This window comes from Anser brachyrhynchus (genome assembly GCF_964034855.1).
Source record: "Anser brachyrhynchus genome assembly, chromosome: 16".
In the NCBI taxonomy this organism is placed as follows: domain Eukaryota; kingdom Metazoa; phylum Chordata; class Aves; order Anseriformes; family Anatidae; genus Anser; species Anser brachyrhynchus.
In genome coordinates this window covers 11,020,812-11,043,162 of record NC_137734.1, presented here as the reverse complement: position 1 = coordinate 11,043,162, position 22,351 = coordinate 11,020,812, and the positions used below count along the sequence as shown (strand labels likewise).

Sequence of the window (22,351 nt, the reverse complement as noted above, 5' to 3'; positions counted from 1 at the left end):
GTGAAGGTCTGATGCCTAGCCTGTTGGAAAGCAGCTGTGTCACCTCTTAGCCTTCCTTTCGTAGGCTAAACAAGCCCAAATCAGGCAACCACTTTCTTGATATCATTGCTTTTCAGCTCTGGAACATGAAGCCGACTGCTTTGCAGCCCAGCTCCGGGACCAGTGCCCTGGCGGCTGCAGCACTGTCCAGTCTGCAGGCTGGGCTGGGCTCATTTCTTTGTGCAGTGGAGGTATCTCAGCCCCCTGGGGACGTTTTCATTCAGCCCTGTGCTCCTGCTGGCACCGGCCATTGCAGCAAGCCCAGATGGTGCTTCCCGTGCAGCTGCTGCATCAACGTCCCCAGGTGGGCAGGTGACGAGCTGAGCAGTAAACACCAGTAGGAACGGGCCGTCATATTTTCCACTTGCTCCTGCCTGATTTCTGCCTCTTAGCCATGCAGAAGCTGCCAGAAGTTAAGAATTACGCGCCCTGTATGATGGCTTCAAAATGGAAGATGTCATTTGTCTCAGGTTATCAGTCAGCCCTGAGAGCTACGGCGGGATCTGCCGCGATGTTATATAACCCCATCCAAGCAATATTTTTTCCACTCTGTGAAATAATTTGGTGAATTTCTAATTACACAAATCTAATTAAAGGCTGAATGGAACGACTATGCCTAATCATAATGATACACCCATTTCATTAAAAAAAGAAATTGCTTGTGTACAACAAACCATCCAATTTAGTGCAGAATTAATATAAGCCTCCCCAGCTGGAGCGGTGCAAGCACCAGCTTGGGCACGTGTTCCCGGGAGGCCCGCACGGCCCCACTGCTGCGTGGGGCTGGAAACTCTGCCTCTGCTGCAGGTGGGGTCCCAGCAGGTGTCTGCGTGGCGTGGGGGGATAAAAGACCCTGCCGGGTGGGCAGAGGGTGCTCGGCTTGGAGGGACCGTGGTCTGCGGTGCACGTGGGGCTGTGCACGAGCATCTGGGTGGGCACTGAGCTGGGGTTTAGTGAGTTTTCTGTCCAAAGCTCAGCAGCTGTGGAGCAGTGGATGCGCCTTTGCTGAATTTCCATGTCAGCTCTCCTGGAAGCTCTGGTGAGCCACCACCGACCGCAGCGGGGAGCGGGTCAGGGCTCGGCTGCCCTGTGTGCCGGGCTCTCGATTCCTCCGGTCGGCTCCCAGGAGATCTGCAGCGTCCCAACCAGGAGGCAATTTCCTACAGCAAGACACAAGCCTTAATCCATGCAATCGAGCACCAGTTGCAGGGGCAACGGATACACTTGTGGGCCTGAGTGGAGTTTTCTATTAATATTGCTGCAGTAGCTTCTTGCTGAAATCACTCTAGCAAAAGCGACTTGGGCTCTGTGCTTTCCTTAACGGTTGTGCAGCGTGAAGCTATCCTAGAGCATGGAGTCTGCGCCCGAATTTCTGGCAGGTCTGCAAGAATTCAGCTCTCAGGTGGGGAGCCAGATATTGGGCGGAGGAAATAATATCAGGGCAATGAGGTTAAATAGATAATTGATTTTTTTTTCTCAGCGCTGGTCTCGGGTGTGAATCCATTGAGGTTAATGAAGTAAGGCAAATTAAATTGAATTGCCCTGTATGGAAAGCTTAGGCTGGCATGTAGCCTGTTTCAGGGGCTCCTTGTGGTAATCCTTTGCTATTTTTGATGGCTGTTGGTGTCAGCTCTTGTTTGCGCTGGCTGAAAGGAGCTGAATGCCTACAACAATTTTAACTCTCAACAAGGAAAACTGCAAGTCATAAGCAAGCCTCCCACTTTGTTTCCTTACTTAAACACTTGGATCTGTGTGCTCACTGGGTTTGGTTCTGATCTTGCAGTGGTTTCGTGGACCTGTGGGGCACTCAGTCTGGTGATCTTGCCAAGCCCCACAGCTAGATGTGCCCAGCCCTGAGCCAGAGCCTTTCCATCCCCGCATTGCTGCGATTCCATGAGAAGCCGTGCAAGGCGTCGCTATAAGTAGCCTCTCCTGGATGAGGTGTCAAATATTTGCTGCAGAAGTACTCGTGGCATCTTGGCAAGTCTTAGCTCTGGAGCCCAGATTAAATTCTGATTTGGATCGTGATATCCAGCCCTCCCCTGGTTCAGGCTGGCCGTGTTTGTTTGACTTCCCGGTCTGAGCAGGTGGGAAGCAGACATGTGCTGGTAGCAGCTGTGTGTCTCAGGTGGCACGGGGGGTTTGTCAACCCGCTTTATTAAAATGCTTGGGTAATATTTTGGTTGTGATGGGTCTGTTCACACTGGAGCTTCCCCTGGTGATGCAGCCCTCTCTGCGTCCCTGTTCATTGTAGTGAAGGATAAAACACCAGTGAGCTCGGGACAGCTGGGGCACTTTGTAACCAGCTCTTCTTGCAGAATTTGAGATTGGAAGGGACCTCTGGAGAGCGCCTGGTCCAACCACCCTGCTCAGGCGGGGCCAGATTGTTGCCCAGGAAGGAAATTGCCGCGAAGTTCATCGCTCCAGGTAGAAGAAAAAAAGCAGGAGGGAAGTGACTTAGGAGGAGGACACAGGTCCCCGCACATCTCCTGGGGACGGTTCAGGACATGTTCCCAGACTTGCCGTGTGGCTATGCTACTCCAAAGCCTCTCTGAGAGCTTTGCTCTGAGTTAACAGGTGGGATGGATTTTCAGCGTGGATGCCCCAAACTCTTGACAGGTCTGAGCACGGGCCATGTAGGGGCTTGGATTTTACGGGCTTTACCAGCAGCTCATGGGGTTGATGCACCCAGCACCTCCTGGCAAGTCCCTGGTTGCTCTGGCACCGAGTCAGTGCAACCCCAGGGAGCAGCAGTGCCCATCCTGTGCTGTTTCACAGTGTTCCTGCACAATGTCCTGCTTGGTGCCACAGCTAGAAATAATCACAGGAACGGCTGTGAGCCTGCAGTGAGGGAAGGGGAGAGGGAAGCCCCGGGTCTGCAGGAGAAATTTGACTCCTGCAGTTGGCAGGAGCCTGTCAGTCATGCAAGCAGCATGTGTGAGGAGGTTTCAGTCTCCCTTGCTGGATAGTCACTGGCTAGATAAATAAACAGGATCTGTTTTTGTCTTCAGCCACCACTGCCTCCTGCTAGCCTTGACTTTTTGACTTGTCTCTGTATTTTTAGCTGCAGGACACCCTGTCCCCAAAGCCGGCGAGGACCTGAGGTTTCTCATACCTCCCTGAACACGTGAAGCCAGCTCTCGCCCTTCACCACGTCCTACCTAGGAGAAGGGGAGGTGTCGGTCAGCACGGTGTCTTCCCCCCTGCGCCCTAACATGTAACTGAGCTGAGGACCTGGGGTGTGAATCTCCCTTTGGAATCTCCCTTTGGAGTTTGTCTTATCGGTGGTTGTGCTGAATAAATGTGTGGGGACGGTTTCTGTCCTCCCTGTGAGATGTGGCGGAGTAGTGGTGGAGGAGCCCTGTGTGCAGCCCAGCTTGGCACTCGCAAGGTGGGACGTTGTGGGTGTGCGGGGCCGGGTACAAGCTGCAGGGGGTTGGTCCGGGGGCTGTCTCCATCACCACCCGTAGGTCTGCACGGAGCAGAGACCTTGCCGTGTGCCCACCAGGGGCTGCAGCTGCGGGCAGTGGTCCCACAGGACATCTGCCACCTGTGGCATGGGGACAGGCACCGTGCAGGTGGCGTGCTCAGCCCACGGGTGGCCGGGGGACACGTCAGCTGTGTCCCTCCCAGCACTTCTACCCACGGCCAGTCCTTCCCTGGGATGGAGCCGTTCAGGCCTCGTGCTTGCACCGTGAGCCTGTCCGCGCTGCGCACCTCCTCCTGGGCTGGGATTATAGAATATAATTATAGAATTATAGAATATCCCGAGTTAGAAGGGACCCATAAGGATCATCGAGTCCAACTCCTAATTATACGTCATGCCACAACCCGCGAGATCCAGCATGTCAGAGGCCCTCTTTCCTCCGTCAAGTCTAGAACTGAGAGGGCCTGAATTGTTTTCCCTTTCTATCTTTTGTCTTATTCGTGTATGAAGAAATAGAGTAAAAGAGACATTTTATTACATTCGGCGAAACATGATGTTTCTTTGTGTCTTACAGAGAGTGGAGGGGGTTGGCAGTTTATTCTCTTTTATTTAAAAGTAGAAAACAATTTAGCATAATGCAAAATTAAACATCACTGGCTAACTGATCAAATGTTTTCCATGTGGGAAGCGCTGAAGCTAGCGTGCATTTCACTGTGGTGCTTCTGGTGCTTTGCTGCTGCGGGTGGGACTTGGGAAGGAGCATCCCTGGTTTTGGCAAGTTCAGCGTCTGCGTTTACCCACACCTGCCTTCTGAGCTCCCCTGATCCTCAGCTCCATGGGGCTGCAGGCTCAGCTCTCCACCATCCTTTCACCTCCTTTATCTCCACTGAAGTCCTCATTCAGACACTCACTGCAGCCTGGACTTCAGTTTAAGCATCTGAGCAGTTGCCTTGATGTAATTAGGGCTATCTGTGTGCCTGGGGGGAAGCAGACGCTGAAGCACTTTGGATGGAGGTATGGAGGCTCATGCATTTCAACCGAGCCGCAAAATCGGTTGTATGGGGGCACCTGGGCTGCCAGCCCCGTTGCTCACCCCAGTAGCTGTGGGTATAAGCTGAGCCTGTGATTGTGACCTCTCCCCGCTGCTGAAGGCTGAATGTCCCGCGGGCTGTTGTTTGCGCTGCGCTGACACGTGTCTGCGTGAGATTGTGTGACCACCTTGTCCCTTGGGAGAGCCATCCAAGGTCACCAGCTGCTCTCTTGCGGCACCCGAGGTGGCACATCTGCCTGCTGGGGTCCGGCTGTGCCTGGGGGCTTGGCCTCTGTGTCCCCATCCTGGCATCACGGGAAGATGCAGAGAGGGAAAAGTGAGACCAAGCAGATGCAGGCTTAGGTTTTACTGGGCGTGAGCTGGAGGTACAAGGGGCTTCTGGAGAGAGTCCAGACGTAGGACTGCAGAGATGGGGAAGGGACTGCGGCACCTCTCCTGGCAGAGAGCTGGGAGCGGGGACTTCTCAGCATGGAAGAGAGGAGGCTCAGGGCGATCTCACCGCTGTCTGTACCTGCCCGAAGGGAGCGTGCGGAGGGGATGGAGCCAGGATCCACTCAGCGGTGCCCGGGGCCAGGCGTGGAGGCAGTGGCTGCTGCTGGATTTGCATGGGCAGCGTTACCTGACCTTCCTGTGCAGCCGGGGTGACCCAAGGTGGTAATTTACCATCCGAGTGCCAATCCAAACAGCTGAGATATTTTGCATTTTTTAATGGTTCTCTACTGCGCCTGAATTAACAGGAAAATGGACTGAAACTAAAGTGAGGCAATTGAAGGCAGAGAATGACAAATTGGCTTTAGAGCGTGGCAGCGATGCGCACTGTCAGGGGTTCACACACTGACCTTTATCTAAACAGAACTGTGTGTAACAGATAAGAATATTTAACAATAATTAATGTCACATCATCGCAGAGAACAAAACGACTACATCAAACAGGCAAGAAATCCACTGCAAATTACTCAAAAGGGAAATGTCAGCTTCTTCATATCTGCAACCTGCCTTGTGCTGATGGTGCTGGAATGAGAAGGGAGGGCATCCGAGTAAAAAAGCTATTAAAATGATTTAAGGAGTGGATAATATATATATAAATGGGCGAGAGAGGCGGAATGGAGCAGAACAACAGCCAGCCTGCCGGACCGGACTTGTGGAAAATCAAACACTAAACTGAGCTGATAATTGGGTGCAGGGATAAATGTGTGTAAGCCAATTATCTCCGCTGCTGGGGTTTTGACGGGTGGCTGAGGTTTCCCTTTCCTTTCCCCGCCGTCTCCGCGGGCTCCTGCTGCGCTGTGCTTCAGCAGCACCTCTTGCACGGGTAGGATCTAGCTGCTTGGGCTTTGTATTCGGGAGAATCACCGCTGGCAGTGGATGCTGAGATGATTTTCATTCTGTTGCCAAAGTGGGGCTGTCCCACGAGGTGCGGGTAGGGCAGAGGGGCTGGAGCACGGGCCCCACGTGCGTTGCTGGCTGCAGCAGGCAGTGCCAGTGCTGGGTGAGGGCTGGCGAGCATGGCCGGAGCTCTGGGGCTGCAGGGGTCTGTGCCACAGACCAGGGGGTGTTCTTATTTTCATTTTTAAGAAATTATAATAATATGGAGGCTTTTAAAGTTATTTTTGCTTTCCCTGGGACTGCGTGCGCTGGATGCTGTAACCGCTCCGTGCGTGCAGATGCAGCAGAGCAGCTTGGAAGCTGTCCGTTCAGCCACTTGGTTCAGAGCCCGGTGCCGTCCCGGTGGTGGGGTCCCCCTGGGGACCAGCCCTGCTCGCAGAAGCAGCTCTGTGTGCCCAGCCCTGCGGCCTGGAAAAGCCTCAGGGTGGTCCCGGGGCACAGATGTTGTCCACCACAGTGGCGATGCCATCGGGTTGGTTTTCTGGGAGGAGGAGGCGGTGGAGTGCTTGCACAGAGCAGTCCCCAGCCTCATGGCAAGCGCTCTCCTTCCCACCCCGCGTCCCTCCCGCAGGACCCGATGCGCCAGGCGTTAGGGGAGGTGCAACGATGCAGCCTCCTGGGTGAACAAGAGCTTGCAAAGGTCAGTTGGGCAATTGCAAAAGTCTCTTCACAAGCAGGGTCCGGAGGCCTGCAGAGGAATGAGACCAAAATTTTGTCTCTTTGGCTGACCCCAGCAGCCCCTCCAAGGGGTGGGGGGACCCCACTGCTCCACCAGCTTTCCTGCATGCCTGCAGCACCTGAGCCACTGCAGAGGTATCGGCCTCTCCTTGTGCCATGCAGCTGCTCCTCCTTGGAAATATTTATCGCCAAGAAATGATGGCAGGTGATGGGAGAAGATCCTGGAGCTGAGCCTGCACAAATCTCATAAAAATCTCAGCCCTAGACATGAAGTGTTACAGTCGTCCTTGGCTTCGTTCCTCTAAAGCTGGTGGTGATGCAAGGGAAAAAATATCCCCTTTTATTCTAACAGGGCCCTTGTGCCCATTATAGTAAACTATTTCCTAAACAAAAATTAATTTATCTGCATGACCAATTGTGGGAAGTGCTGTTAGCCTCAGTTAGTAGAGATGAGGTTGAAGCGCAGAGCTGGAGCCCAAGGTCAAGCAGGACAGCTGGGGAGGAGCCGGGAACTGATCCTGGGTCTCCTGGATTCCTCGCTGGTACTGTAAAGGCCAGTCCTCCCTGCAATGCCATGCCCAACCTGCAGTCCTGCTGGCCACCAGTCAGTTTTGTTGTCAGCATTTTCCTGGTGGGAGGAGGCAGCAAGGTGCCTCTGGATTAGCAAGGTTGTGAAAAATAGCTTTCCAGCTGGCCTGGTGACCTTCTGGCAGCAGGAGAGAATTTATAGGCAGAAGATGGAGATGTGATTTAAAATTAGCAGCAGTGGGGAGCTGTGCCTTTACTTCTTGAAGTGGAGCAGGAAAACTGACTTGTCCCTGATCCCATCCTGGGCTGAGAAATGGTTTTGGGTTTCACGTCTCCATTACAGAAAGCACTCAGCATCTCACCTTGCTTTCCTGCAAAGCAGCCACGGTGCAAAGCTGGGCTCTGCCGATGCAGTCAGTGAGAGCGTCTGATATGCTCAGCTGGTGAGCAAACCTAGCCCAAGGCTGGGCGAGCAGATAAGTTCCAATTAGGGGATCTGAATATTGATTCACTGGGGAGAAGATATGACATTAAAGAATGACTGGAAGACTAAAACCATGCCGGTGTATTGCTTAAAATGAAAGGCAGTGAATTTGCATTACAGTGTGGGGCAGGACTTTGAAAATGAGGGGCAGCTACTAATTAGAGCGCATTAGTTAACATAGTTCACCCCTATTGTATCTCCCATGGCCAGAGACACAGAAATGGCACTTGTTAGAGAAATAGTATTTAGCTCCAGAGTGTTACCGATACCATCCAGAATGACACAAAGGCCTTTGAGAGATCTTACATTTCAGTCATTCCTTTTTTCAGGAGACATGCCGTCGTGTAAAACCAACCCAGCCAACAACCCGGGAGCCTGGAAACACAGCTCCGAGCTGAACCAGGCTGCGGTGGTTTTGAAGTCAAATGGTTGAGCTCGTCCACGTTTTCTGCCTGCCTGTCTTAGCACTTGGGTGGCACTTTTTCACTGGCAGGTATTGAAAGTACCCTGGCGGGCAGCTGGGTGCCACAGGCACCATCCTTACGGCAGAGCAGAGCTGGGGCACAGGCAGGTCCAAGCCCCCAGCCCTCGTGCAAAGCCCGTGCTGGAGCACGCCTCGGAGCGGAGGGGCACATGTGGCACGTCTGACTTTGGGCATCCTCAGACTGAAAGCCTCAGTGGTGGCGGCTGTTCTGCGAAGGCTTGAGCCAAACAAGCTGCCCTAAACCCCCAGACTCTCTGTCAGTACAAGAGGTGAACTCCAGGTCTCCTTCCCCCTGTAACCCTCCTGTGTTAACAGAACCCGCAGTGAGCAGCATCACCTGTCCTCCGAGCTCTCCTTGCTCCTCCTTGCTTCTGCTCTCTGCACAAGGTCGACGTGTATCCTCAGTAGTGACTTGACAAGAGCGTTTCATCACTTTTTTCCCTACTCCTGGAGCGTGAAGGAAGGGTTTGGGCAACCTGAGGGAAAGCAGAGCCCTCTCCCACCCGACTCGATTCCCAGGGCAGTTTCCGCGCCCTGGGGTCACTTCTGCGGCTGTGTGCTGCGGTGCAACCTGCGAGCAGGAGGGGGTGCATCAGACCCTGTCAGACACTTCATCCATCAGGGCATGGGGAAGCAAAGCGATGCCCGGCGAGGAAGAAGCAGGAGCAGCAGCTTCAGTGTTAGCACCTCGGTGTGAGGTGAAGGCTGTGCTGGGGTACCTCTGCTCGCCTGCCCTCTGTGCCATCGCTAGCCCTGCACCACGAGGTTTTGGCAAGGGCTGGTGCTGCCCGAGGGTAACGTCCTGAAGCTGGCTCCTCTTCTTTTCAAACCACTTGGCTTCACGAAGTTGTCATTTCTTCTATCCCATATCAAAAGGATTTTTATCTGAGGAAAAAAAAAAAAAGAAAGAAAAGAGAAAAGGAGTTTTCAGGTCGCACCATCTGATTCTTGCTGCTGGTGTCAACCTTTTTTATGTGCATCCAGAGCCCGTGCCATTTCACACCTGCTCCGTGCTTGTTTTTAAATGACACATAATGATGATAGGCAGTGTAAAGATGAAGCTTCATCCCCAATTAAATTGCATTTTCTGTCTTTTCATTTCCTGCCCCAGTTGAGGAGGAAACCCCTGGAGAGCAAGATCTTTAAGTTTAATGAAGTAGGAGGTGCCTGCAAAACTAAAGGTGATCTTGTTTGTAAGAAGAAGATCGGTGCTGATACAGAATGTTTCCAGAATATTGTGCTTCTGTGTGATGCCCCAGGGAGTGTTTCAGGTTATTGGAAATGCAAATGTAGGAACTTTAGGTCATCGGGTGAGAGCGTTCAGCCTGTGACAGCTGCTGCTCAGAGCTGCCAGCAGCCCCAGTTCTGCGTGGGACTGGACCTTCTTCACTGTCTCTGGAGATCCCAGTTGATCCCACTGGTGCCAGCGCAGTGGGTCATGTTTGGCACGTGGTCTTCGCATCCCTCCGGACTTCATCCCAGCATGAAGTGGGGATGCGATCGGGGTGCTGGGGTGAGGTTCTCCGTGCCCTCTGATTCCAGCCCCACCGCTTCTCGCTGCAAGTTCCCTTTGCTTCTTTATCAAAATTCAGCCCACTGTGGTGAATCCCCTGCCCTGAAGATGAGTTCTTGGTTTTGTAAGGGTCTATGATATATCTTAGTCAATATCTATGCTATTTCATCCTTTATTCCTTCCCCCAACTTCCTCTGAATGCCATCCAGTACTGGTGATTTATTACCCTTCAGTGCGTTTCGCTTTTTGTTGGAGAATTTATATTTAATTTTTATGCCCGTTATCATTCAGGGAGAGAAGGGAAATGCTTTGGGAGCCCAGAGTGAAAATAAAACAGCACATTTTGGTGCAGTTACTTAGTTTGAAAGATGTTGTTGTACGTTGGCAGGGTATTTACCTCCTTCCTCCTTTTCCATCATCAGTTGAAGTGATTCTAGAAAAATCACAGGATCCTGCACTGCACTGCACAGGTGGACTCCAGCATTGCAAAGGCTGGAGCCTGCTGCTCCTCCTGCCTGAGTTCATTAGGACTCATGCGATAAAGAAGGAGTTAGAATAAGAGCAGGACAATTTGGTCTTCAAAGTAGCTGTGCATGGAGAAACGAGGAGTTACGGAGCAACAGAGGGGGACTTCCTTTTCTTAGCCCCCATGACCTTGCTAGTGGTGAGATTGTTCTGTGCCACCTCCTGTACACCTGTAATCTGAGGTTAATTTCACAGAGCTCATCTGAGTCAAACTTCACATCCTAAGGAGCACAGAGATGAGTAGTTTGGCCCTTGGTCTCACGGCAACACTAGCGCATGGTGCCAATACCACAACTAAGTGCTTCTGATGCTCTTTGCACAGTGTCCTTCTGCTCCTCATAATTCCGTAATTCCTCCCTCCAGGCCCCACTGAAAAAAACATTGTTTTTTTCTTATCAAAAGTGGAAGATTTTAGGAGCAAGATAAAACTCTTTTGCCTGAGCCAAGGGACCTGGGTGAGTTTGGGAGGAGGATGGGGGAAGGCGTTTAGAAGTTCATCCAGATGTCTGGTAAAAATTCTGCTCCTTCTTCCTTATTGGGATTTGCTCCTGTAATTTTCTGTTTGCCACATCCCCAGCGTCACTGAGACTTTTGATGTTCAGGGCTCTGCTCCCACCCAGTTTGACTCCAAATTTCTCTTATTCATTCCTCTCTTCTACATCTCTCTTGCACGAATGCCCATTCTTGTGGTATCTCTGAACTCATCGAGTACTGAGAGATGCCACCAGATGTCTTGAGAGGTCCAATAAACCTGGTTGATGGGTCCATTGAAACGGAGGGGAACTGAGGAAACAGCACTGTCAAGTTCATCAGCTTGGACTCTTTATCGGGTTCTTGGTTGACAGCAAAAGTGGCCCCATGGCCACCTGGTTTTAGCCTGTGTCACTGTGGTAGCTTCTTCATGCAGAGCTTTGAATCCCCGTGCACGAGGGGTTGTCCCTTCTGCGCTGAGACTTCTGCTGCGAAAGCCGCCGTTTGGTCACTGATCGACGCACTGAGTTGTCCTTGGTGGTGGTTTAAGCCCAGCGGTTCATTTCTCTGTCTCCTTAGTACTTCCTCTGTTTTAATTAAAAGCTTCACTCCAGTTTGACCTTCTGCAGTGCTGTGGCATATCTGAGGCTGAAGTGAGCCTCTAATTACGGGGGGCCGCTGGTGGTGGCTGGCTGGCAGCACTCACCGCTCACCCTGCTGTTAGCCACGGCTGGCAGATCCCTGCCTGCTGCTCCCCGTCGGAGCAGGCAGCCCAGGTGCCAAGTATTTCACAGAGCAGAGTGTAAAAAGTACTGCTCCATCAGTGAGAGCCCTGGGAACTCATTCAGGAGACATTGCTGGGAATCATTACTGACTTCAGGAGGGTGGAGGAGGAGGAGCAGGAACCTCACCTTGCTCTGTTGCCTGTTTGTACATTGTCAGCTAGCCCAGGCTGATTTGAAGGAATTGGTTCCAATTACTGGATTTGTTAATGGTTTAGGACTCGGAGTATGGGGTCTGGGTCCAGTTCCTGAACGCTCGGGACTGTTTGGGCTGCGAGCTCAGAGACGCGGCCGCTGCCTGGGGGCCGGAGAGCAGGGGGACGTCTCGCTGCACCCCGGCTGTTTGACCGCAGCTCCTGCGTCCTCGCTCAGGACTTGCGGAGCTGAGGCCGTGTTCGGTGGGCAGCTGGTTGCAGAGGGGGGGTGTTTTGGTGGAATCTGGATCCCACCACTGAAAAAGCAGTCAGCCCACTTTTGGGATGAGCAGTCATCTCCGCTGTCTTGGCCACAGCCTTCCCAGCGAGCAGAGCCACTTGCTGGGCCGACAGTGCCGATGGTGCTGCACCAGCAGCGTGCTGAGCGGGCACTTGGTGCTGCCCAATGTAACAAATGCCGTGGATAATCCTGTAGCTTCCACTTCTGAATCGTAACTCCCTGGGTTAGTTTCTGCCTCCCAGGCTTCTCAAGGTGACAAAGCAGCGCGTTGCACAGCCCAACCGGGTATCCCAGCCTGTGGGAGGAAAGGGAAGGCACCCTAGCTGCAGTCCTGGAAGGTGTCCTGGCAGTTCAAACGGAACCCAGAGGAACTGGCTTAAAGGAGAGCATTTCAGTTCAATGAACAAAATGTTTGCTTTACTGTGAAATATTTAATTTTGAAGAAACCCTCTTTTCCCTTAACAAATCCCAGCCATCGTGACCGAAAATTCCCGTCCTCTATCCATCAGGTACCTCGTTCTCTGCAAGCACTTACACGATGTAGCAGGTTTTGTGGGATTTCCCGAGCCTGAGCCAATCTGAAGCAAGCTATCCCAAGTATTCAGCCCTGCAAACACAACTGCCTCTGTCTCCGGCTTTGAGCCCCTTGCTAAGCAGCTCAGAGTCTTAAGTCCAAAGGTCTTGGGTCTGATCCGTGCAGACAACCAGCCAGAGGCTTATCTTCCCAATGCGGCATACCCTCCTCTGCCGTGGATTAGAAAGTACTGGATTATCTGCTTGCCACTACCGGTAGAAAACTGTGTGTCCTGCTTCTTGTAGGGCGAAGCTGAGACCGCAGAGGGGTGCTGCGCCTGCTCCCGGACCTGGTGACGGGAAGGACTAACAAACACAAGTGCCCACACCATTCCCGGTGAGTAGCTGCGTCCTGCGTTACACGCGGAGGTGGTGAGCGGTACGGGAGCGCCCTGCCATTAGTTCCTGCTGCGGCTCTGCAAGGAGAGGCTCGCCACAAGCCTCTAAGGACACCTGGCTTCGTACGCCAGCTGGTCCAAGTGGGTTTTGCTCTGCAGTCAGGCTGAAGGCTTTCCTTTTGAGCCTGCTGGGTGCGTGCTCGTCCTGGCCTGGTGCAAGCATTCAGGGGGTCGGAGGCTGATGGCTGCGGTGAGGACCTGCTGCTCCCCCGTGTGCCACTGGCACTAGAGGCGAGAGTGCCTTCATCACGCCTGGATGCGCGGATAGTGATGGTTCGGATGTGGTGGGGTTCAGCACGTTTTAATTCCTCATTCTGCCGTGTCAGGGCTTGGGAAGATGAAAGCCGAGCCCCAGACTGTGGTATTTCCAGGGTAAGGCAGAAGAGCGCGGCTGTGACGGACACGTGGGAGGGCGTGAGGAAAGCACTGAGGCGGCACTCGGACAGCTCTGGTCCAAGGGCAGCCAGGACACAGGCTTCTGCGCCCCCCGGGCAGGCCGGGCTGAAAGCACCTCATGGAAGAAGAGGTTTTGTGGAGGGATGGAAGAGGGTTTGGGGATCGGTGATGGTGTGCCCTAAGTATTGGGAATGCTGCTCCAGGAAGCTCTGGTGTGATCAGAAACTCATTGTGCTTGCCGAGCGACTGAAGTCCGTGTAGTCCGGAGCTGGGAGATCTCTTGCTGTGTTTGTGGGAGTTCTCTTTCACTGAGCACACAGTAAAAGGGCTCCAGCTGAATAAAAGCTGGAGTTTGCTTCAGCAGAGACTGAATGAAGATTTCAGGACTTACTGGAAGCAATTGTACAATGCACAATGCGTGATATGAGCATGAGGTAGTGAAATGTTTTCAGCAATGGACTTTCCCCTCCAGTTCCCAGGCAGATAAAAGCAGCTCCTCAGTTTCCAGTTCTGCTGGGCTTGCAGCCATGGTGTAACACATTTGTTTTAATTGGTAGCATGGTTGCGTTTTTCCTTGGGAACTTAACGTAGGAGAGAGAAAAAATAAATGTTATCAGGTGGAACCTCCTGCCATATGGGTAAGAGCTCTGCTGTTGCTTGGTGGACACCAAGGGATACCACACTCAGGTTTACACCTTTTATCTTATTTGGAAATCTGATAGATGACACCCCAAAATAACAGAGGGCTACCCCCGATTCACCTGAATGTTTTCAAACCAAAACCAGGTTGTTGAAGGAGAAGGGGAATTTGGCCTTGTTTACGATTTGGCTGAAACCTCTTCTTCTAGCTTAATATACCTCCCTTTAGTAGTAATGAAAACATCTTGTCGACTAACGAATTCTGACATGTGGATATGTTAAGCAAACAAGTGGACTAAAAGTCACCTTGTTCATGAACAAGAGAAGTACTATACCCTAATTCCAGAGACCTAGATTTAACTCAGCAAATTAAGTTATGGGATTCAGCAGCGTGGAAGAATCATAGGATCACGGAATATCCTGGGTGGGAAGAGACCCGCAGGGATCAAGTCCAACTCCCGGCTCTTCAGAAATATGTCATTTTTTAACATTCAGGGCATTTTAAGAAGAGTTCTGCCAGAAGTTTTTCAAACTTTTGTTTTGGTCATTGGCATATTAAACATTGCTTTCAACTATGGAGCCTTCTTTTCCTACAGGGTATTTATTGTAGCTAGGTGCAGCTGTGCTGTCCCCTAAGCAGAAGAAAGTCTCTTTTATCCTGCATACAGAGGCTGCAGGGCTTGAGCTGCAGCACCTTCTTCAATTGGCGAGCCCTGTGCTTTCACAGGGCTTCTGAACCCTTGAATGCTGCTGGCTGATTATTTGTTGCAATTATGGGGAGCTCACAGAGTAAAGGTTGATTCCAGAGGGAGCTCTGAAACTGCCGGTTTCTTGGGGGATATACAAAAAGCTGTGAAAATATCTGTTATTCAGGCAGCTCAAGGAGAGCATTGAGAGTAACTCCGGAGGATGAGGAGGGCTGATGAAAATGCCTGTTTTTTCAGCAATGCTGGGAAGATCACAGAAATACCTGTTTCAGGGCTGACCCATTGAGGTTTGGAAGTGTCCCATAGCGAGAGGACACAGAGCATCCTAAAAGGGTTTCGGTAGTTCAGTGAAAACTGTGGATGAAGGTTTCCGTCTGTCGTCTCAGAAGCAGCCAGCGTCGGAGGGGGCCATCACAGTGTCTAATCACAAATAAATCCAGACTGTAATCACTTGCTCAGGTCATTTATCAGCTCCGGCAGTTCCTGTCCTCTCTGGATTAGGACGGGGCTCGGTCGCACTTAAAGCTACGATCTGGCAGTGACCTTCTTAGCACCCCGTGGGCCAAGGAAGGAAGCGATGTAACAGGTTGCTTAATTTAGAAGAGATGCTGTGGGTCAGAGGGGACTCGCAGGTGCCAGTCACAGGTGCAGGAGACGTGGGCGAGGGGCAGGCATGGCGCTGCCCTGGCTGGCGCTGCAGCACCCGCGGTGGCAGTGGCCGTGGGACATGGGGGCTGCAATCCTAGGGGCTGTGCACGAGGCTACAAAGCCCTAAACGTGGGACTGAGTTACCCTCTGTGCCTAAGATACTTCGGTCAAGGAAAACAATAGGCTTGAGGAACTGATGTACCTCGAGTGACTATAAAGTTGTTACTCTTCCCAGAGGCTCTACAGGTGCTGTGAGCCACGAGAAGACAACCTGAGCCCATCGGGAGCAGCGATAGCGTGCAAAGCCCTGAGAGCAGGCTCAGCCGCTGTCAGCTGCTGGGCCCGTTGCCTGCAGCGAGCACTTTGCAGCACTCACATTTCAGCCAGCGTGGGCAGGCGCTTCGCACCCAGCGCTGACCTGCTTTGCCCCTCGTGGGTTGTTTCCTTTTTAAAAAATTCGTATTCTTCTGCAGGCAATTAGATTACGTGATTTCTGCAGTGTGGGTCCTGAGGTGTCCTCGCACAAGGCCTTTATTTATTTTTACATTGGCAAACATGTGCAGAGGAAATTTTCGAATGCAATTGCCTTGCCAGCAGCATCCCTTTCCAGCACAGGGTTACTCCAGCGGAGCCGTGCAGGTGGAGGTGAAGCACGGAGTCGTTCGGAGCAGGGTGTGTTGTGCTTGGCTTCCCGAGCCCTGTTAGCGGCCCCACGTGTTTGTGACCATGGGCAGACATCTTCTGTCTGCAGGAGTGCCATAACCTTGGTTTGTCCGCGGTGCTTCGTGTGTGTTTGCAAATCCTTAGGGAAGGGAGAAGAAACCCAAATAACTGAAAGCACCCTCAGACGATTCCCAGGAGGTAAAACGAAGCATGGGGTTTGGTTTGAAAGGGAGGCAGCGATTCAGACCTGTTACCGCTGTCTCCTGCAGAGCCCGGGAGGGAGATGAGGCCCTGCTCTGTGACCGCTCTCACAGCGGGCTGGGTGAGTGTTGAGCTAGAAAAGCCGTGTTCTTGGCAGTGAAGCTGTCTTTGGCTGTCATGGAAGCAGAGCTCGTCAAGAGTGGTTTTGATGGATGATTATTATTAAGGAGTTGTTTTATGGTTGCAAGCACCGCGAGCACTCTCTGCAAAACGTAGATCCTGCTGTTGGCCAGCACCGAATTCCCCAGGACGGAGACGTCCCCTGCCCTTGCCCCCTCATCTCTTCGACCTGCGCAGAGCTGGGCTTAGCTGGCTCCGAGTAGGAACCTGAGCAGCCCCGACCACGGGCTGGGTTTTCCAGCAAGAGCCAAACCTGGCGTGCTGAGCTCCCAGAGGTGGGCACTGACCTTGGCTGGGGAGCTCGGTCCTCGCTTCTGCCTGCGCCAAGCTTCCGTTGCTCTGCTGGGGGTGAGCAGAACATGAGAAATGCCTTCACACAGCGTATGTGATCCGGTGCACTGCGCCTGCTGGGGGTTAAAGCACCTCCCCGAGTCAGCAATTGAATGCGAGAGCTGAGGTGGTTTTCTGCGATCGACCAAAATGAGCAAGTGATCCATAGTGAGTGCTGGAGCTGAGAGCTGAGTTCTCTGCAAATCTCGAACGTATCAAAATAACACGTCAATGTAAATTATCTGATTTGGGAGGCAAGGGGGGGTTGCTTTTTAATTCTGGGATTTGCTGTTTGAAATTATCTTTGCTTCTCAGAGCTTCTTCACGCTTGAAGGTTAATTCAGACTGAGGTAGTGCATGAATCAAAAATGTAAAATCTTTTCCCGAGTAACTGCTTGTGTAAGCACCAGCTGACAGATGATGACACGAGTCGCTTCTGTGGCTAAGGGTAGCTCCCATGCTCAAAGTTCAGGCACAAATGCTTGCAGAATGAAACTTTAAAGGTTTCTAAGCTTTGAGTGATCAGTCACGGACGTGTCCCCCAGCTGCGCGTAGGCGTTCATTGAACTTTGCAGAGCCCAAGGAAGTGCTCACAGGCTTGGCACGGGGAGGTTGTATTTACTGACACCCTGGCTTCTTAGAGAAACAAGCTGATAGCCAGAAGGACTGAGGACAGGTTCTTCTCACCTGTGTCTGAACCACCAGGTCCCAACCATCTTGGCTTGTTTCTCCTTCACCCAGGAGGCATTTTCTCCCTCTCCTGGCAAGAGCCAGTTGCTGCCCACTCAAGGATTATTATATGTTATAAGATAAGCCAGAGATAAGCCAGGGAACAGGATCTAATACCAGATGAAGACAGGTTCAAGTCTATGCCTCACAGTTCAAGTTCTCCACCGTAATTTTCCCAAGTTCCCTGCCCAGTCAGCTGTGCTTAATCCTTCAAAGGTATCCAGTCACCTTTGAGGGTCTGGGCCTGAATTTCTCAATCCTAAACCTTTATAAGGGAGTATTTTTGCTGCTCCAGCTTCATCTGCTGTTGTACCTGTGAAGACATTACCCCATGCAGTGCTCAGACTCTGGGCTCAGACCAGGTGCAGTTTTCTGGCTGCCCCTCTGAGTACCAGAGCTGGAAGGGGACTCAGAAAGTAGAAGGCAAGGGGATGCCTTAAAATGAAAACCTGAAAATAAATCTCTTTTTGTACATCTTTTCTTGGCTTCCCCTTGCAAGGCTGTATCGGCGTGCGCTTGATGGGATGTGATGGCTCTGACCTTGTCAGATGCATCAAACATGACATGTGAGCGTGGATTTTCTTAAAAAGAGAAATAAGAATTAGCAAGAAATGCAGAGAAGACAAACAAACAGATGGCTGCATCCTTCATCAATAGAAATCTGGGCCTGGGATTTGCTTTCAGCGAGGTTTGAATTGGGGATTTTAGGAAATTAGCCAAAAAGTCGCTTATTTTACCACCCCCCTTATGCAGCATTTCATCTTCATGCACGTTTCCCCTGTGAGGCGGTGACCTTTCGCAGGCTGCGGTGACACGGAGAAGTGGCACTGATGTGGGGGACCTCGTGCTGCCGGGGCTGGGGCTGGGCTCCTGTCCCCTGCGTGCTGTGACAGCCAGCGAACGCTCGGTGCCGCGCGTCCCCGCGCCGATGGTCCGTGCCTTGGGAAGGGCAGTTTCCTTCCACAGTTCTGGGGTGAGGGGGGAGATTCCTTCCTGGGGTTGGAAGTTGCACTAAAAAACAGGGTCAGAGGGTCAGTGAGGGTGGCCTCGGGGTGGCCTGTCCAGCCCTGGGGGACAGGTCTGTGTCCTTGGTGGGTGAGCTCTGCAGGGACAAGCTCTGCCACGGGCTCTTCCTGATGCCTTCAGAGCAGAGGGACAAACAGGGACCATGTCAGCTGTGGTCTTCTGCTTGCTCGTTCTTTCTGGAGCGACAGGGGAAAGCCTTGTAATCAAACCCTCGTTTGCTCTTCGGCATCTGTCCCTACAACCTTGGCTTTGCTTTCTGGCAAGGCACAGGTCTCACACCCACATCCCATTGACCTCCCTTGGGTTACCTCCTCCTCCGGATGAACAACCCCACCTGCAGACTGTGACTGATGGTTGAACACATGCCTGTGTTGCATCAAGGCCCAGACTGAATACAGTTGGGTTTTGGGGTTCCCTGTGCCATGGCATGACAGCTTGCAGCAAGTATTAGGAATTGCTTAGCTGGAAGCATTAGGAATTACTCATCTCAGCGCGTGTGTGTGTGGGAAGATACAGGCACTATTCTTGAATTTCTTCTAATTCAGATAGAATTGGGAAATAACACAGATTTTGTGTGAATCCTCTTGAATAACATTTCTTTTTGAAAGTGCTGCAGAGGAGCAGCAGGTCAGGGAGGGCAGACTCACGCCTCTGGAGCTGGATTGAACCACGCACAGTCTGAGTGGAAGGTGACACACACACCACGCCGCTGAACAGTGACTCCTTGTAGCTAGGAGGGTTGCTAATTACAGGAATTAGTGTTTTAGAGGGCATAAGTTTAAAACACAGGTGTAGTCAGAGAAGTAACTTTGGAAGGGGACGTTTTCCTCCTCAGACCTGCCTCCCACGTGAGTTCAGGGACGTCTTGCTGCAGTACGGGTCTGGGGGAAGCACTGCAAGCGGTGTCCCCACGTGTCCTGCAGCTGCTGCGCAAGCTCCCACATCCCAGGTGAGCCGCAGGGATGCTGTGCTGGCGCCTGCCCTGCGCTGTGGCGTTAATTTAAAGCACTGCGAAGTTGGGGGCCAGCTGCTGGGCTGCAAAACCTCACCCCGCGACAATCCAGAGGCTCTCCGTCATCTGCGTGTGCCTTCATATATGAGAATAAGGCAGCTATTGTTGTTGTCAAGTGATGAAATTCCCCTGAGTCCCAGTAGCAAATCCTGAAGGGGGTGTTGAAGGCGCAGGGAGAAGACTCCAGGGGTCTATGTTTGCATTCTGGATTTGTGCATTTTAAGAAATGCACACAAAAAGGGGACGGGTGGTGTCTGGTGGGGATGCTGAACGGGGTCAGGTCCAGTGCAGGCTCCCTGGGGTATCAGCATCCCGCAGTGCCCATCTCAGCCCAATGCTGGCTTGTGATTACACCACAACTGAAATTTCCTTGATCCGAGCCTTACTGCTCTGTGTGGCTCTGCTCTGGTGTGTTAAAAGGGACTGGGAATACACCCTTTGCCTTGTCTCTCTGCACTACGATGTCCCTGAGAAGTTACCTGCTTCCTAGTATCTGTCAGGTAAAACACACCATCAACTTAGCTATTTATAATCCAGCTTAACCAGAAGCCAAAGACAAGTTTGTGAGGCTGGAGAGAGGTCAGGGAACCCACTTAGCTGTCTGCAGCGTTATTAATTATCCATGGCTTTTTGTCCTACTTCCCTTCCGAGTGCTCGCTGAGACACGTGGGGGCCTGCTGCCTCCGGCTGAGCCGCGGTGCTGCTCCTTGTCCAACTTCAGCTGCCACCATCAGTGTGTTGATCTTGCTCTTTGAAAATAATCTGCCTTTTTTTTTTTTTTTAATTTACCTCTCATAGCTTTGGATGTCATTATTATTTCTTCTCCCCTCCTCTGGCACATGTACCTTTTGCTTAAGATCTCAACCTTCCCCAGGCACCAGGCACCAGGGCAGACCATTCATTTTGAAGGATGCTGATTTAAAGACGAGATGAGATCCAGGCTTGCCCAATTTGTTCTTTTCCTCTGTGATTTGAAGGGCCTGAAAATACCCGCACAATTATTTCCCATCTCCACACATGCCCCTAGATGCTTTTCTAAAAACTGCCCCCCTGCTCCTGAGAAAAGCGAGGCGCCACGTGCAGTGCGGTGGCAACTGAGAGCCCTCTGGTGAAATATTGCTTTAGGGGGCTATCTTGGCCAAAATATTCCATCTTGCAATGCCTCATCCCACGGGCAGCCCCTGTGCAGTCTCCTTTGGGGGCACAGGGGTGGATGGAGACCACTTGCAGGCAGGTGAGGGGAGTGCACAAGCCGAGGAGTGAGGCTCGGTGTACCAGCACCCCAGCACCGGCCATGCTGTCTCCTTTTGGAAGATGCTTACTTTCTTCTTCAATGGTTTTGTGCTTCTCATCCTCTTAAAAACGCATCTGCATTGTTTATCTGGCTGTTGCACGTGGTCACAGCCTTTACAGCCTCTGCCTTGGTTCTTATTACACTTTCCAAAGCCTCTTCATTCCCTGAGTTCTCTAATCTTTCCACCAGCACCCATGTTTTATGCTTTGGTTATGCCTCCCTTCCTTTTAATTAATTTTTCACACTACCTTGCTCGTCCCTGTTGCCCTCTTTTGTTTAATTTATTGTTCACTAGCCATCATAACCCCTGGGCAAGCCTTTAATTTATCTCTTCCTGCGTCCCATCGCCCCCCCTCTGTCCTTTCCCTTTATTGATTTCTCCAGCTTGATTTCACCCTGGGCTTGCCAGCATCATCTCCTGCTCTTCTCTCCCCCCCCCCCCCAAAAAAAAAAATTGCTCGGCTGAATTTCTCCCCCCGTTAGCGACCTTGCTTCCTTGTCGGCACTATCCCAACAGGGCTGAGCCTGCTCTTTGGTAGGTAGGTCCCCACCTTGCTCACAGTTATTTTTTGCACTGTCCTCCACTAACTAACCGTAATTTCCATCCAAGTTGCCGTAAGGAAATGGTCCTTCTCCTACAAGCCTCTGCCAAACCGAGGAGCCTTGGTGGCCGCCGCCCAGCACAACATCTCTGCTGAGCACGGAGGCAGGCTGGGGGCAAAGAAGAACTCCCCGGGGGCAGATGCCACCAGGTTTCAGCTCTGACCAAGGGCAGAGGTTGGCACGCTCAGGGGCTCTTTGTTCCTGCCATTATCACGGTGCTGACAAAGTGTTCCTTGTCCTGGAGAGGCCTGGGCTGCCCGCCGCCCAGCTGCCCCTCTGGTCTGAAGCTGTTGCCAGTCTGCACTTAAGTGGTGAGGAAGGGGAGAGGGAATAAAAGACCCTTCGGTGCTCCAGCTGCCCCCTGCCAGCCACAGCCCAGATCGCAGGAACTGGGTGTGCACGGGCTGGGACAGGGAACCTTCAACTTGGCTTTCTGTTGGGAAGAACTTATGTATGATCTTATGTATGATCTGTAAATAAACGGCCCATCTACCTACAGAGCAGCTCCTTCCATTACCACAGTGGGTTTGGAAAACAGTTACTGCGGGTACACGGGTTATTTTGTCATCTGTAGCTGTGTGATCTGCAGTCAGAGCCCAGGAGCAGGAGCGGGACGGTGGCAGGAACCGTGGTTTTAAGGTCTAGAGCAAGCATAAGATATAGGCATGCTGTGGCTCAAAACTGCGATAATGTACCCACATTTCTAGAGCTGTCCACACAAGAGAACACTCTGTTTAGAGTCTTGCTCGCATACGTGGTGTCTGTCTGCATGAACACTGAGCTGGTCGTGTCCGATGAAGGGCCAGAGCAAAGCTAGGAGGATTTGATGCTCTGTACAAAGGACTGTTTGGATGTACCACCTCCTGTCTCCCGGCTATGGGGTCGGTAAGAGCAGATGTCGAAGTAACGAGGTGGGTACTGAGGAGTCTGCAGGGTTGCTCTCCAGTCCCTGTGTAGTGCTGTTAAATCGCAGGGCAGCAACGCTGATGCACGGGTTATCACCTGCTTGCTTTTCGTGAAGAAGAAAGCTCAGAACAGGAGTACCTGCACTGAGAGATCAGGCCAAGAAAGTAAACACCTCTGGAGAAGGGTGGTCCTGAACACGTCTGCCCCAGGGACAGCAGAGCTTTGGCAAAGGACAGTCCCCAT

At 52.1% G+C, this 22,351-nt stretch overlaps 1 protein-coding gene across 4 annotated transcripts in view; it reads left to right on the top strand.

The window, feature by feature from the left end:
- The window catches only part of RALY (RALY heterogeneous nuclear ribonucleoprotein), a 118,554-nt gene that overhangs the window by 30,831 nt on the left and 65,372 nt on the right, over window positions 1–22,351 (top strand). For 3 of the 4 annotated variants that reach the window (XM_080558350.1, XM_080558351.1, XM_080558352.1), the window contains one exon: window positions 12,623–12,713. The exons of the other annotated variant lie outside the window; for it this stretch is intronic. The gene's annotated coding sequence lies outside the window, so the exon portion shown is untranslated. The remainder of the gene's footprint in view (window positions 1–12,622; window positions 12,714–22,351) is intronic. 4 annotated transcript variants of the gene reach the window in all.